Source organism: Gallinula chloropus (assembly GCF_964237585.1).
Source record: "Gallinula chloropus genome assembly, chromosome: Z".
In the NCBI taxonomy this organism is placed as follows: Eukaryota; Metazoa; Chordata; class Aves; order Gruiformes; family Rallidae; genus Gallinula; species Gallinula chloropus.
This window is the reverse complement of record NC_140089.1, coordinates 10,136,428-10,151,398: the sequence shown is the minus strand read 5'-3', so window position 1 is coordinate 10,151,398 and position 14,971 is coordinate 10,136,428.

Here is a 14,971-nt window from a genome sequence, read left to right as displayed (position 1 = left end):
GTGTGCTTCTCCCTTTAGTTCTATGTCAGAAACACAGCAGCTATAACTCTTGGTAGCAGCACTGCGTGCTGGAGCTTGTGCTGCTGCTGTTTTGGACATGAATAGCCATAAAAATGTGCAATAGACCCAGACTTGAATTTAACATGGTCTGCATTTGCCAGATGGCTCATTGACAGCATCACTGGACTCTGGATCAAGCTGTGATTCATTCAGTGCTTCCAAATGAGTATTTTTGAGGGTGACCATACCTCCATCCTTAATGTGTTATCTGTGGCATTTACTTTGTGATTTTGTAAAACTGCAGAAATCTTAATGAGCTTTGGCCCTGTGAAGTATTATTACCATCCACAAAAGTAAGTATTTGCATAACCCTCCCCCCCAATTTTTGGTGTTTGGGAACTGAAAGAAAAGGCTGCTCCTTTACATTGCTAATGACACAAAAAGAGAGCAGCCTGGTGCCCTTGAGCCTGTACCTGTAACCGAGCTGAAGAACAGCTTTAGAAGCAGTACCATATGGACTTGGGTGGCCAGAACAGAGGTCAAGCAAGCTGGACAGGTCTTTAGTACTGAATATTTGATCTTTTAGACAAAAAGATTTTATATATTCTTAGAAATACATATTTTAAAAAGAAAAAATTATGCAGGAGAGATGTTGTACTATATATATATAAATAAATAAAATGTGTCATATCTTGAATGTAACCACATTATAAAAACACACTTATCAAACATCCATTCTTTTTTATGACAGCTAATACATAAGGAAATTGCATGTGGATTTTTAAGTCTTTGATCCTAAGTACTTTGCCTACCGACAATAATTAGTATTGCTTTACAGGGTCTCAGTTGCAAATGTAAACCACTCAAAAGTCAAGCTATTTGCTTATATTAGAAAGCACACTTTGCTTTTCTCAGGAGGCTGACTGTGCTTTTTATGAGTTATTCATGAAAATATCCTGGGGCTGTATGCATTAGGCACTGGGATTTTGTTAGCAGTAAAAGAGGGAGAGCACAGCATTTGTGGGAAAGTAATTCTTTTGCAAAGTACGTGCTTGGAAGATACTTGGGTCAAAACAACATTTTACTTTTTTGTTTGTTTTTTAAAACTTTTTTTTTCTCTCCATGGATGGAGGAACCATCATCTGTTTTATCAGAAAAAAGAGGTCTTGTCTTTGGTCGCTTGTAGAGCCACAAATGCCTACAGGGAACAAATACTTCTCTCCTAATAAGCAGTCTTATAGGGGGTTGTGAAGACACCTGTCTGCAGAACTGACCATTAGTCAAAGGTAGGGTGTTCTGTCCAGAGTCCCAGCCCAAGGTATCCCTGAAGGTGTGCCACATCTTCTCCCTTCTCTGCTAGTACTGCCCAGTGACCCTCAGCAGCACAGAAGGAATTAGTGAGCAAGAGGTAGTAGAAAGCATGTGCTCTGTGTGACACTTCCACTTTAAGGGTACTGTCTCAGGCCAGCACCGACAAACTACAGAACTCTGTCTTCACAGAGGTGTTGTCAGTGCTGTGAGCAATAGCATCCTGTGCAGGAAGGATGGTGTGAAGGTAACTCACAGAGAACAGAAAGAGCACCTTCAACATGATCTTAGAGGATTAATGAAGGTGCTGTAAATTACTTGTGAAAGGGGTAGATGGTAAAAGTCTCTGTGTGTGAAAATAAGAGACAATATGAGTGAAAAGTGAAGGGGACGAGGAAAGAGAGAAGCAACAGGAAAGGGAAATGGAAAGGAAAAAAAAGGAAAAGTGAGAGGGAAAGGGAAGGCAAAAGGAAAGGGAAAAAAGCAAAAGTGTGAGGGAAAGGGACAAATGGAAAGGTGTGAGGGAAAGGGAAAGAGCAAGGGAAAAGGAGAGGAAGAGAGAGAGAGGGAGAAGGAGAGGGGAAAGGGAATGCCTGAAGACTAATCTAATATCTGCACAGAAAAATGAGTCAGCTTTTCAGTGAATAGTGGGACCCACTTCTAAATGTTTCGTAAATCAATATGCTAATCCAGAAATACAAGAAACAAGCAGAAAAAAAGGACTAGATAGGACAATAATCAGGTGTATCACTAGTCAGAAACCATAAACAACTCTCGTTCTTATGCTTCTAAATATGTGTTATATTTATTTGCTTCATAGAACTGATAGGTGATGAAGGTTTTAATATTCTCAGATACCAGGAAAAGAAGATTGAAGCAGCATTCATAGAATTCTTGAAGTGGGTTCATTGTTTATGTCTTGCATGACTGAAGCTACAAAGAAGAGGCTATTTTAGATCTGACGCCAAGCAACGTGATAGAATTGGCGAAGAACTTTAGAGTGGAGAATAGAATCCTTGGAAATTCTGATTTTATCTGAAGGACATTTTTTGACAATACATTTGTTTGCTACTGTAAATACTCTTGTCCCCTTTTCTATATGCTTTCACTTTCTAGCTCTTGTTATCAACCAACAACTGTGAGTTTTAAGAGAGAAAAATTGAGTAAGGAGTTTTCCTTTAAGACCAAAGATATGCCAAGCAATGAGTACAATGTTTAATGGTTTTTCAGTGTTGGCTGTGCACAGGAATGATCCAAGCACTGAAGTAATTAAACAGAGTTCTTAGAATCCACCTTAAATTTCACTGTTAAAGAGGCTAAATAACAATATGTATTCAGAGATTCACAATGTAATGTGTTTTTTCATATAGTCTTGATAACACAGGCTTAATAATGCTACTTCATGTACATCTAATAACACAGAAAAAGACAATCCACTCTTTTTGTTTTGTGAAATGGTTGCTGTAGCAGCCAGTATTTTTGTAAGTAAGATTTTTTTCAAAGGCTTTTTTTTTCCCCTTACCTGTTAAATACGGTTTTCTAGCAAATAAAGGATTAGTCCATATCTAGCCTTTTCTTCTAGTCAAGGAACCTACTGCACTCCAAGGGAATACAAAAGAAATTGAGATTGTAGAAATCTGGAAGGCACAATGTTTGTAGACCTGACATGAATTAAGTTTAGACTTTTAATTCTGAAGAATTTAAAATCTTGCCTGGAGTAAAACTGCCTAACCTTTCCTTGATCGTGTGTGAAAGGCCAGAGCAAGGAAAGACTTTGATGGTGCTTGTTTAAATTGGCACATGCAGGACTTCATTAGGGAAATAGCAATTTAAATCATGTGAAGGTCTCCTGCCATGGTGAATTTTTAGCCTACTGTGAGAGACGCTTTATCCTAATACAGAGATCAAGTGGTTGGTTGAGTTCTTGTGCGTTTTTTTTGGTTGTGGTCTTTTTTGTTGTTTGTTTCTATTTCTTCCTCTCTCCAAAACACTTACAGAACAAACTTATTAGAAAAATAGGACTTCTACTTTCCACTAAAACCAAAGGAAAGCTCTGCATGGGTGCTTTCTATATACAGAGAAAAGCCTCTGGTGCTGTTATAACAGGCTAGTCTCAAATGTCTGGCACCAGCTTGAGCACTAGAACACTGGGTCTTATTTATCATTTGAAAGAGGGAACAAATCAAACCTCAAGAACTGATCCTACCTTTAAAGTCAGTGCTCCATGCATCAGAAACCTCTTTTCCTGTGGTCTGCAGTTCTCACTGTTTATTACAATAAAGCATTTATTTCTAATTAGTTTTGCATCAGCGTCATCACATTCTCTGGCTTCCTGATGAGGGGGAGAGAAGGGGTAGGCACTGATCTCCTCTCTGTGAGGATTTCTGGTAGAACCTGCATGAAGCTGCAACAAGGGAGGTTTAGGTTAGGTGTTAGAAAGAGGCTCTTTACATAGAGGGTGGTTGGGCACTGGGACGGGCTCTCCAGGGAAGGGATCACAGCACCCAGCATGGCTGAGTTCAAGAAGCATCTGGACGATGCACTCAGTCCCTTGCTGGTCCTTGGCTGGTCCTGTGTGGAGCCAGGACTTGGACTCGGTGATCCTTATGGGTCCCTTCCAGCTCAGGAGATTCTGTGATTCTACAATTCTATATGCTTTGTAAGATTTTATGTCTCCTTACCTATGTAAGTGTAAGAAAATAAGATGTTTATTATAACTTTCCAGAAACTCCCTTTTGCTCTGTATTCCTGGAGGAGATCAGGTCGCTGCCTAAACCCCCTGGCTTTTAGACCAGTAAAAATCTGGGTAGTTCAGATCCTGATCATGATGGGCAAACACAACTTTTCAGCATGTCTGCAGCTGCGGACACACAGATTCAATTGTTGTTTGAAAATAAAAGAAAAGAGGAAATTTCTACCTATTAGAAAGTCTCCTTTGTTTAACCTAAGCAACCATCTCTTCATTTCTCACCACCAGCTCAGCAGCAACAGCAAAAGGCAAGGAAGGATAAAGGAGGTTGGTTGACTGATTAGTCTAACTGACATTTTAACAACAGTTGTAAACAAGAGCTCTGTATGTTAATAACACCTTTACAATTTCAAGTCCTTGCTGAGGATGAAGAACTGTCACTTATGCTTGGTTTACATCAAATTAATGGCTTAGTAGGTTTTCATTCTACAGATATGACCTCTGAGATGACGGTCTGTTCATCGCTCAAGAGAGTTTTGTTCTCACAAGGACAGCATTGCTTCTGTCAGCAGACCACATTTTTTTCTTGTTTTAGAAAAAACTTCAGACAAAATGACTTCTTCAATTAACATTTTCTTTTTGGGCTCCAACCTAAGATTTAACTGTAATGTTTAATAGGAACAAATTTGCTTCTCCTGTTTCTAGCAGGACAAGTGTAAAATGCTACCACATCCAGACAGAAAGGCACTAATTTTCCTTCCACTAAGAAAATGTGCTTTTTCAATGCAGAGGGAGTTGAAGTAGCAGGAGGGAGTTGAAGTAGCAGGTAAAGAAAACTTTGTGCTGGAACACTGTAAAGTAGCATCACTGTAAATTAGTGTGAGACTTGGAGGATTTTATACCGGGTTTGCACCATGTTGGTATTAAAGAAGTTCATAGCCCTAAGTGTTTGCACAGCAGACGTTGGCCTAGCAGCTAAGGGAGCATAAATGGAACGGCCCTTCCATATCCAAGACGATGTTGAGAAATATCGGTGCTGCTGCTCTCCTTCATTGTTTTCAATACAGCAAAATATTTGTGAGGTTTTAGAATTGCTGCTCAAAATCACAGGTCAGATTATGTCACAGAAGTGGTTGTAGTGCATGTATAATTGTGGAGATCCATATTGGCATAGCTGGTTTTGATAGTAAAATGTGCTCTTTCAAGATACTTTTTTAAAGAATATTTTTTCCTTTTCATTCTTAACTGCGAAGGCTCCTCTGTGTATAGCAAACAGGTTATTTAAATCGCCTTTGCACGCAGCAAAATCAGCCTGAAATACACTGTATCAAGGAATTTCCTTTAGTGACTCCTGTAAAAAAGTGGTTTCTGTGCAACAGGGTTGATAAAGGACAAACTGCAAGTGGAAAAGGTGGAATTTATTAAGAGTTACAATTATTTATTCCCTACTTTATGCAACCCATACTATCAAGCCTGAAGCTAACATGACTTGTTGTTAAATATTTCTGATTGATTGTGTATTGTTGTGCCACCAGGGAATTAGGATTTAAAGCTAGTATTTATGCAAATATCATTGTGCATGAACATTGCATACTCAAAATGCAAACCAAGTGTAACTCATTATCTGTATAGTGTACAGGAGAGACTGCAGTAACATGAATATACTTCTCTCAGTAGGCTCACAGGTTGGTTAACTGACACTGGGCTTGCAAGTAGTCTGTTGTGACATCTGTTGTGGCACTTAGACTTGAAAAATCACATACAGCTACTCTATAACCCTGAAAGTCTCTTCAAATACCAACCTGTCTCCAGGTGACAGAAGTGACTATGGCAAAATTCCAGTAATGTAGCAGGAGGTCCCAGAGCTGTTGTCTCCTCTTTGTCGTTACTCGTGTGGCTTTGTAAGTACCAAAGGACAATTTTCTGTTTGTTTTACATGAGTCAGATTTCTGTGCTCACATTCACAGAGCTCTCCACTCTCACACAGAGGACTGCTGGGCTGATCACTGCATTTCCGTGTCACAGCAGAGGTCCTATTTTGCATGGCTCTAATTGGTCCCAAGATCTCAGGTACTGACGACCACTTTTCCTCTTTCCCTTTCTCTGCCAGGATCAGTGCTTTTCCTGCTGCTTTCTCCACATCTGCAGGAGGCAACTGGAAAATATAATAGACCGTGAATGCAGCTTCTGACAGTAAGTAGATAACACTCAACCGTGGATTTTATTCTCCACTGATGCAATCATTGCTGCCACTAAGCTGTCAGGCTGTCTACACAAAGTGATGTCCTGCTTGGAAAGCAGCTGGTGTGAATGGTAGAAAATGATGCTGGTTGTAAGTGGGAACATTTCAAAGGGTGGCAAACAGATTTTGTGTAAGGTGTGTACTTTGCCTTTGTCAGTTGCATAAAGTATGATGACCCCATTTAAAGATCCTCACTGTGAAAGGGCAGTCTGGTCCTCTCCATTACCGAGAATTCTTTTCAACAGTAGCTTTTGGGCTGCCATTATCCCTTCCTTTGGAGAAGCAGGTAGCTGTTGGAATTCACATACCCACCATTTCTGGCTGGATTACCCTCTCTTATCCCAGTCAGTTGTGAAGACTGCACTGAAGAATACGTAGAGAGTGAATGTGCAATAAAATGTGACACTGTTTCTAGCTTTTCCCTTGACCAGCGTGCTAGAAGCACATCTGGGCCATGCTTGAGTCTCTGTGTTGGCTGCTAGTCAGCTTCTGCTAGGAATTTAAAGCTTTGGCTGTGTTGTCCATGGCATGTAATGGCGCGAATCCAGACACGGAATTTCAGTCTGTAAATTATCATTTCTATTTTCCTCAATTCAAGACAGGTGAAATAAAAGCTCTGCAATGAAACTGGTGTGATGTGAGGCACCATGTCCTCCAGGATCATTCATGAGTAGCACAGTGTTTTGGTTGAAGACTGGCAGAACAAAGTTCAGTGATCCGTAGGAAGCACTGTGCAATTTTCCTACCTGTGGTGGTGTCCATAATTTGCACTCCCTCCTGTGTTTCTGAAGCCTAACTCATCTCAGACTGTGTTTAGACAGAAAGGGAATGGCTTGGACAGGAGGTGGCAAGACTTTGGTAACACTGAGTTCATGAAGAGAGGAGGTTTTTCGTTTATGGGGACAAGTGGTGGTGCATAATATTGAGAGTGGAAAAGGGCAAAAATCCTCAGGTATGAGAACATCTCCCTCCATTTCCACAGTGTAGTTAGATGAAGGGAGAAAAGGATGTATAATCTATCTTTCATGTGGAATTTTTAGAAAATTATTTTTGGTGAAGATGTATTTAGAAAGTGGCAATTTAAGGCATCCAGTTAGTCTCCTAGAGTATCCTTACATCTGTTTTGCCATATTTTCCCTCGTTTGTTTTGGTGTGCATTTTCTCATCATTCAGTCTCTGGATGTGAAATTAGAGAACAATTCCAATTGTAAGGTCCATGGAGGACTTCAATGCTTGCTGGATTTTGGCTACTTTTTTAATAAAAAGAAAACAGATACTTTAATCAAACCCTTTTTTTTCAGTTAAAGTCCTGCTTAGTAAGAAAACATTTGCAGAGAGTGACGTGTAACTTGCTGGGCCTTGTCCTAATCACTCCCTCTTAAGATATAACATTGAGACTCTTGAGCCATCAAGAGCAATATGTGTCTATAAAAGACATATTGACAGCAATAGCTTTCCTGGTGTCATTTGAATAACTGTTACAGGAGAGCATTTCCAAGGACTGAAATGGGCTTTGTCAAGGGCCTGACTAAGCTGTGGTTTCCTCATCAAGCCTACTTGCAACAGATTATTTTCTTGGGTATACTTTATAGTCAGTGAGTATAAAACCACTGTCGTAACCTAAACTATCATCCATTTTTTAATTTGTTTTGTTAACTTTTTTCTGTCTGAAAAAAATTCTTCAAGTGGCATGTATTATCTCAACATGTTCAGATATTCTATTATCACACAGCACTGTGCATCTTCATGGCAACAGTTATGCTGGGATAGAAAGGTGCTTATTTACATTGCATGCAAGAATATTTGTAGTGGTAGTGTCTTTAACACATTTTTGATGTGAAATAAATGAAATATTTCAAAGACACTGAAGAACATAAGAGCTAGATAGTGTAAGAATAAACCACTGGGAACCCCTGCCAATATCATTGCTATTGGAGATTAGAAGACAGGAGTCCTTGAACAAAACCCAAATAATCAAAGAATTACTTGGCTTCTAGCAAGCAGATACGTGTTTGAGATCGAAATGTGACTCTAATCTACTACATCTTGACACATCTTAAAATTGTTTTTGTCATGTTGCAAACAGTTTTCACACCTCAGGCTGAAAATACAATGCATTACACATTGTTTCTGGTTTCTAACTATATCTGTTCCCATTTTGCATGGTTAAAAGTTATGAAACAAATCCCATTTTATACCATAAAGTCTCAAATATACACTTGTCACCAGAACAGGTCAGGAGAGAGTCATCATGCTCAGATCCAGTTGTCTGGTCTGACTCACCCCCACACCTATGGAGGCTTCACTGACATTTCAGGATTGCTGCAGGCAATGGAGAGATCAGCCTACATGGATCATTTGCTGCATGAAGCCTTGCTATTAATAACACTTCCATCCAAGATAGATGTCTAGTGTATCTTACATACCCTTACCTACCAAACAAGTTCTATCCTATCTAGCCTCAATCTTTCTCCTCCTTCCCCTTTTTCTTTCTCTTTTCCCTCACCTTCCCCCTCCCATCATTACTTCACATTCATCATCACATTGTAATCTTAGGAGCTAAATTGAACTGAGTTCTAGCTTTGTTCCTAGACCTACTAGTTGCTGCATGCACCAAGTTTTTGCCAGGTTATTTGTGTAATTTAAACTGCACCTTAATAGAGATTCTATTCCCACCTTCTACAGTCTTGTTTTGCATCTTAGTCTGTCACAAATGATGCAGGATTTACTGTCTCATCATCACCAGTCTGGCACCCATGGGGCCCGTGTCCTGAGAGAGGAAAAGATTGTCTTCTGCTGAGAGATGTGCTCTGATGAAAACTGCATGACTGAAGGTAGATAAGACTCAATTTCTAAGGGACAAACTCTCCCACATTTTCAAAATATTCACAAGATTTAATAGTATAAGTCCCTCTCTGTAATAATTTATGATGGGTTCTTCTCAGCTATCCCAAGCAGACCAAAACCAACTTTTTCGGAAGGCATCACCTGAGTGCCCTGTAAAGTCAGCAGAGAGGACTAGTCACTTTTGGGGAAGGACTGACTCCATCCAATAATAGAAGGAGGAATCTGCCACCCTATAGACGCTCTGTAGGCATAAAATTAGTCTGGAAGGCAAGAAGTCATTCCCATGTTAAGGGTCTCTTGAGTAACTGCTCTGCCTTTGTAAAAAGCAGTTTATCAGGACCTTGCTTCAGCCAGTAAAGACTGGAGCACCTGCAGATCTTGGACAATATTTGCTTATAGTGAAGCAGCAATGGGGTGTATGTAAATGAGTACCCTCATGGACATTGTACCTAAAAATCTGTACCTGTCCAGGCTTCTGCTACCTGGAATTCTCTTTCCTCATCTCAACAGTGGCCAAACCAGGTGTCTCAGTTTGGACAGTGAGCGTGTGAATGGGTTTTGACTTACTAGCCTGTGCTGCTTCCCCCAATTGTTGTGTAAAATCAGCACAATTTGAACATTGCTTGTTGGACTACAAAGCAAACAAAAATGAAGAAGCATGCAAGCTGGGGAATGCCAGAAGTAAGTCAGACTAAAACTTGATAGATATCACTTAAAAAGAAAAAAATATATTCCCTTTCTCAGTCCCAAGGCCTCTCTTTCTGCATGATCTGCTTTTTTATCTAGATCTTCCTGCATTTGCAAACTTATACTGTCATCTGTCACCTGGACCTGCAACCTTTAAGGTTTCATTGGTGAAACTGGTGTTTCATTGTTGGTGAGGTACAATTTTTTCTTTTCCCTTATTTAAAAACCTAAAGTTTATGTTTTCTAAAGCGTCCTATCTGCGTGGATTTCATAATTAGAGGTTCGAAAGGACACTGCATGCATTACGTATGCTCATATGTGAAAATAAATTTCTCTGTAAAAGCTGTACCATCATATTTTGTACTGAAGTTATTGGCATCTTTTTCTTGAATATGGGTTATAGACAAATGTCAGTCTTTGGAAATGCAAGTTTGAAAATTCCTAAGAAGATTGAGTCCCTTTACTTTGTGACAGACTCATAGGTTACACAGGTGGAAAATCTGATCCCTTGTATATTTATATATAGTCATGCTCGTGTCTCAGGAAACACACTTGAAAAAGATCAGTATTTGCTCCAGTGAAGGTATAAGCAAATCAAGCAAAACCTGCTTTTCAGAGAAAGTGAGAATAGGTTTGTTTTGTATCACCGAACAAAATGTACAGACAATTGGGAATTAGATAATTATGTTCATCTATTCAATCTTATTTTTTATTTTCAAACGTGAAGCATTTTCCCAGAAGCTGTCTGATTGTTCAAAGCTGGTTCACCTACCTAAAAACATATCACAGAGGTGAATTCAGATGACATGCAGTACCTCTTCTCTGTTAATATCTACTGCCAGTTGAACCTGGAGATTTTGCCAGTCTTCAGCTTTTTAATTTAGTTGCTGAAATAGGTTTTTATGTAATTTTCTTTCATCTTCTTGAGTATAATGTAGTTTACAAATGTAGTTTACAAATTAGTTTAATCTACTTTACTACTACATAAAGCAACATACAAGGGAAATTTAGCTTTATAAAATCCAGAATTGCATTAGCATATGGCTTGATACGGGTAAGATAGCTTTAGGGTCTGTATTTCTCCTGCTGAGCCAATTTAAGGACTTACCCAGCAATGAATGAGAGTGTATTCTTACCAAATTTTTTTACTGGATGGACACTATAAAGTTTTATGTTCATCTCCACCTCTGTTCTTCTCTCTGCTTTGCTTTATGTTCTTCAAGTGTATAAACTGGAATTTAATCTTTATAAAGCTGAAAACTTGGCAGGGTGAGCACTGCCCATGGCATTGCATTAGGTGCCAGATAGATGCCTTTTTTTGGTACTTTCTAGTTCTAACATAGCAGCCCGTCATTTCTGTCACACTCCTCTACAGCAGTTCTCCTCTGGTAAATGTCTTTGTTTCTGCAGTGGGCCGGATACCCACTCTGGATTTAGCTTGGCTCAATTAGGTGCTGCAGGGGAAATCTCAGCTCCGGTGCCTGGAGCAGCTCCTCCCCTCCTTCACTAACCCTGGTGTCTGCAGAGCTGTTCTCTCACATCTTCTCACTCCTCTCTCTGGCTGCTGAATAGTGTTTGTTACTTTTTCTTAAATACTTTGTCCCAGAAGCACTATCACCATCACCGGTGGGCTTAGCTTTGGCCAGTGACGTGTGTGTTTTGGAGCCAGCTGGCACTGGCTCTGCTGGACAGGGTGGGAAGCTCCTGGTATCTTCTCACAGAAGCCAGCTCTGTAGCCCCACTGCTGCCAGAACCTTGCCACATTCAGGCAATGCACTGACTGTGACAGAAACAACACAGGATCCTCACACAATCCGACATCTGGATCTCAACACGGGTATATTGGTATGAGGGAAAACAGAAGAGAGCAAAAACCAGTAAAACTTCTGTGATGCACCATCAGCATCACTGACAGACATTGCTCTGAGTGGATTTTGTGCTGTACCATTTTTCATGGAAAGGCGAGGATGACATGTAAGGCTGCCATAGCAACTGTGTGACTCACCCTGCTAGGGCAGCCTTGCAGACCTTAACTAGAGGAGAAGACTTAGAACATGGGGAGCAGAAATTTTTAGCAATCTCTTTTCGTCTTCCTTAGTACAGAGTCAGGCATGATCACGTTGTTATATAAGGACTGAGCAGAGAGTTCTGGTGAAAGGCAGAAACATGATTCTCTGAAGGAGCTCCTAAACTTGGACTCATGATTGGGAGAGGGCCTGGGAGGGTGCCTTTACCTTAGAAAATGAAAGACCAAGAAAGTGAATTCCTGGCAGTAGATTTTTTCCCACACAAGGGGTGTCCCATGTGGATAAGCATCACTGCATATAATTTTACAGCTGTTGCAAATAAAAGCTGAGGCTGTTTTTCAGAACAGTCTTTTTTACAAGGAGGTATAATGTTTTGTGAGTGAGAAGGCAGTCCTCTGGAATAATATTTATGATGTTACTAGTAATTTCTTTATTTCACCTGTGAGCAGATCCAGATGCTGTTTTTCATTTCCAGCCTTGAACAAATTGTCCTTTTCTACTTCTCTGGACAAATCTCAAAGTAGCAACTTGTGTTTGAGGAAGGTCTTGTGGAGTTTTTTCTGGTACAGTAAGAAATAATTCTTAGAGAAGTAATCAGAAAGGTGATGAAACATACATGACTACATAAATATCATGTATGAAGAACATAATAAAATGCTTTTTTCTAAGAAAACTACCTCTTCACAGACAAAAAAAAAGAAAGTCAAAAGTAACAAGCTGAGCTCCTGGACATGAATTCACCCAGGCAAGCAGTTAAGATCTGAAATAAATAACATGGATCATGGCCTTTCTTCGCTTGTGTGCCACCACCAGCCTGTTGCATCACCTTATTCACCAATAGATTATTTTCTAATGTAATTTTGATTTTTGTTTTGAGCTTTTAGTTTATTAGGTGTTTTTGAGACCTAAAGTAGTCGCCTTTCTGTTCCCCCAAACCCTAGAGTTTGACTGGCTGGGTTCAGGGACCTGACATTTGTGCATAGGGTCCAAAATCCTGCACCCTTCCTGGGCAGAGATTGTTACTTCTCAGAGATCCACCTCTGACTCTGCTTTAACTAAAACCAGTGTCATCTTGAACTGTAACAGCAGAGATGGTATATTGCTGCTGTTTTTGAGAAGCGCTAAGAAAATGAATAAACACCACAGCAGGGTACTATAGATTAGAAGAACAGGTGGAACTAGAAAATCTTAAACTCTGCTTCGTTCTGTAGTACAAATAAACCATATCAAACACAATGTATTTAAGAAAATACTGTTAGACATAATGCAGTCAACAGACACTGCACCCTACCTCATAGTGAAATTAATTTTACTGTAGTTTTGCCAACAGCAAAGAAATTTGCTAAGATTATTTACCTGTGGAGTGACCTTAAGTGTTTTATCATAGAATCATGGAATCATAGAATGCTTTGGCTTGGAAGGGACCTTAAAGACCTCCTGTCATTGGCAGGGACATCCACCACTAGACCAGGTTGCCCAAAATCCAATCCAACCTGGCCTTGAAAAATGGCAGGAATCTTGGGGCATCCACAGATTCTCTGGGCAACCGGTTCCAATGCCTCACCACCCTCATAGTGAAGAAATTATTTTTTCATATCTAACCTAAATCTACTATCTTTTAGTTGAATCCCATTACCCCTTGTCCTATCACCACTTGCCCTTGTAAACAGTTCCACTCCACCTTTTCTGTGGGCCCCCTTTAGGCACTGGGAGGGTGCTGTAAGGTGCCTCCACAAGCCTCCTCCAAGTGGAACAACCCCAACTCTATCATCTTCATAGGGGGGGTGCTCTAGCATCTTTGTGGCCCTCCTCTAGACTCACTCCAACAGGTGCATGCCTGCCTTGTACTGAGGACCCTAGAGCTGGATGCAGTACTCCAGGTAGGGTCACACCAGAGCAGACAAGAAGGGCAGAATCACCTTCTCTGACCTGCTGGTCATGCTCACTTTGATGCAGCACAGGAAACTTTTGGCTCTCTGGGCTGCAAGCATGCATTGCTGACTCATGTAGAGCTTCTCAATGACCATCACTAACAACCCTTCTCCTCTGGGCTGCTCTTGACCCAGCTTGGAACTGACCCTGCCCATGTTCTGGACATTGCACTTGGCCTTGTTGAACTTCATGAGGCTTTCATGGGCCCACCTCTCAAGCCTGTCATATTCCCTCTAGATGACATCCCTTGATGTTGTTGACAAACTTGCTGAGGGTGCACTTAATCCCACTGTCCATATGCATAGAAGAAACACTACATGTTCAGCTGCAAACACACTATTGGCAATGGGCAGATGTGGTTAATGAGTTACTGGAATTAAGCATGTAATGAGATAGGGAGTAGTCTCAGGATTTTAATGTTTCCAGTGATTTCAAATGACTTATTTTGCTGTGTGCACAAGAGAGGTATCATTTCTGCCAATCAGAGCAGACTGTTTTATTTGGAAAACTGCAAAAGCAGAGAGAAAATAATTAAATAAAAATTCTACTTGGAAACGAATTTGCTTCAAAATGTGAACACACAAACAGGTAACTGTGCTTTTTGGGGGCCTTATATTAACTAAAAAATAAATTTTAAGTGTTAGGTTCCTTGCTTGCTGAAGCATTTTCATTTCAGTGGATTTTATATCAGTCTCCATAACAGGAAAATTCTGCTGCCCCAAGCATTCTCTTTCTGACAGACCAGCAAGTGCAAATTCATTTCCATCACAGAAGCAGGCAAGAACAGTTTGTTCAATGGCTAAATGGTGTGGAGACCAAGTTCTTAAAGGCCATGTCTGTAACATCAGCCGCTGTTGCAGATAAATCTGTCAGTCTGAACATGTCTTATTTCAAACTGATTGCTTTTGTCTTCAGTCTTCATCTCATCTGCCCCTGAAAGGTGCATCCCTGTGAAACATCTGCAGGTAAGAGCAGCTGTTCCTGGTGCTGGACTGGCTGCTTTCTGTTTGATACGTCCGTTCAGTAATAGTAGCAGCAGAAACAGTAATACTTAATAATAATAATCATCACCATCATCCTCATCAACATCATCACCTTTACTTGAGCCTTGCTTTGTTCTGCTGTCAAATACGCATAAATATCATGGCAGACATCAACTTCAGTGGGAGGAAAACACAAAAGGGGACGTTGCAGTGTTGAACACCACAGTGACAAGACAATACCTCTGAGATCTGCCCA